Raw genomic sequence first — 2,409 nt, 5'->3', positions numbered from 1 at the left:
CTCTTCCTTGCTAGGACAATAAGATACAGGGGGAAAAGACTGCATTTCAGGGATATATATCCAGTCTTCATTCCCTCTAAATTTCCAATTTGAAACAAGCATACATCTAACTCTAGTCTTGCTGTCATTCTCATTGACTTTCATTGGTTTTCTCTCTACTTAAGGTCACATACACTTCAGTATTCACATGAGTTTAAGCATTTCAATAAGCATGTTGGGTGGAGCATTATCACTCATTTCTACAGTCCCATCACTAAGAGCCACATCAAATCACTCTATGATCTTTACATGCAGAAATAAGAAAAGGGATGAACATCAAAGACACCAAGGCACTGACATCCTCCTTCTCACCATACAAATCTAAGCAATGGATGAGTGATGTGCATTACTACCTTCTGATCAACAGTACTAGCTAGAAAAATGCAGATGAATGAACCCTAAGTTCAGCTCTGCCACAGAACATACCAGTCACTGATCCACTGAGACCTGTGAAGCCATGCACACTGGAAAAGAGCATGGGGATTGAGTTTAGAGCCTCATTCAATATCACAGACTGCAGTAACTGAGAGAAGTAGGGACTTCCAGAAAACCACCTTCTCTACTAGTGACTGATGGGCTTAGATGCACAGAACTAAATTCAGTATCCCACTACTGCAAACAACTGTATCACAAAACTTGCAACCAATCTGAAGACCCACTGGAAAACAATACTCTGAGAAAATCCTTCAGTTTCCACTGTGACTGTTCCCTATGGCTGTGTCAGGCCTTCTCAAGGTCCACTTCTGCTCTAATAAGAAACTAGCCCACACAAGAATAGTTACTGTGAGTCAAGGGAAAGCTTAAAGCTGATGCATGTAACTTGAGTATCTTTTAGCTTAGAGACTGCCTTTACAGTCTGCAGTGCTTGGTCAGTGGTCAAAGTTAATGACCTCTTGCTTGTACAGCTCCTGTTATTTTTTAGTTCTTACCTTCACCTGGGTACAATAGTGGAATAGCAGGAACAACCAACACACACAAGCTGAAAACACTGTCAGGTCTCCTGCATATCATTCTACTTCCTTTCCAGGTATGGCTGAATCTTCAGTCTTAACAAGAACTGGACACAGAACTCTGCCACTCTTTCACCTCTCTGTATCACAGAATGTGATACCACAGTATTTCTAAAGGAAAATACAAACTCAGTACTTTTATCTGTGATTTAAGGTAATCTGTTACTTGCAGGTCCTGTAATAAAGTTCACAGCTCACCAGAGTTCGAACATTAAGACCAGTTGAACATTTCTAGACCCATCTGAAAATGAACCATCTGCCAGAAGGTACAGAAATCACAGCAAAGAAAGAGTTAAATTCTGTTCATTTGGTGAATACTCCTGACTACAGTGACTCTGGACAGGGCAAAGACAAAATGTGGGATAAAACAATTCTCCTTTTGCACTTTGAGGCAAGAGGTGAGATCCCAAATTAAGACCAGTTGAACATTTCTAGACCCATCTGAAAATGAACCATCTGCCAGAAGGTACAGAAATCACAGCAAAGAAAGAGTTAAATTCTGTTCATTTGGTGAATACTCCTGACTACAGTGACTCTGGACAGGGCAAAGACAAAATGTGGGATAAAACAATTCTCCTTTTGCACTTTGAGGCAAGAGGTGAGATCCCAAAAGAGCAAGGGAGAACATTTTTTTTGTGCCATTCTTCTTTGGTTCTCCCTCCTCCAAAGAAGTTATTTCAGGAATAACCCCGTGGCTTTGGCTCCACAAAACTAAGGTTTCAGAATATCTTTAAGAAGAGAGATTTTATGTGTTTCTGAGACCCAAATGAAAAGTTGTGATTTACTTAAACCTGTCACGTAAGAGATGATGGTGGTGGCCTTTCTTCTTTCTTCTAATGCAAGTAGGTAAATACTTCTGAAACATATCTCAGCCATTGCTAGGAAAAAATGCTTTTGTTGGATTATTACTCCCATGTATATTACTATCAGATCAAAGACATGGTCACTGCTTAGAAACTTCTGTTGAAGTTTTTGTGACCAGAAAACAATGTTAAAGCAGAAAACTACCCTACCAGTTTTGAGAAGATGTAATTTTTCATTAGAACTAGGGCAATGGCACACTCCCTTTCCCTTCCAATACAGCTGGCAATGCAATATTCCAGAAATACAGAAAACATAAGAAAGTTCAAAACTGCTCTGAATCAAACCAGGGACTTGAACCTTAGGTTTCCACAGTCTAGATGGTTCTAGATCCTCCCCCTATCAGACAGGTGGCAAGTCCAATGCAAGCAGAAGTCTCACAATTTTCATGAACCTTAAGAAGTCTTAGTTTCAGCTTACTAAAAAATGAACTTGTTCAGTATTTCAAGTTTTGAGAGACAGGAAAAAAATTTTTAGATAGACATCAAGTGAAATAAGG

The sequence above is a fragment of the Acanthisitta chloris genome, unplaced genomic scaffold, assembly GCF_000695815.1.
Source record: "Acanthisitta chloris isolate BGI_N310 unplaced genomic scaffold, ASM69581v1 scaffold17969, whole genome shotgun sequence".
Classification (NCBI taxonomy): domain Eukaryota; kingdom Metazoa; phylum Chordata; class Aves; order Passeriformes; family Acanthisittidae; genus Acanthisitta; species Acanthisitta chloris.
The sequence above is the reverse complement of the archived record's forward strand: the minus strand, read 5'-3'. Positions refer to the sequence as shown.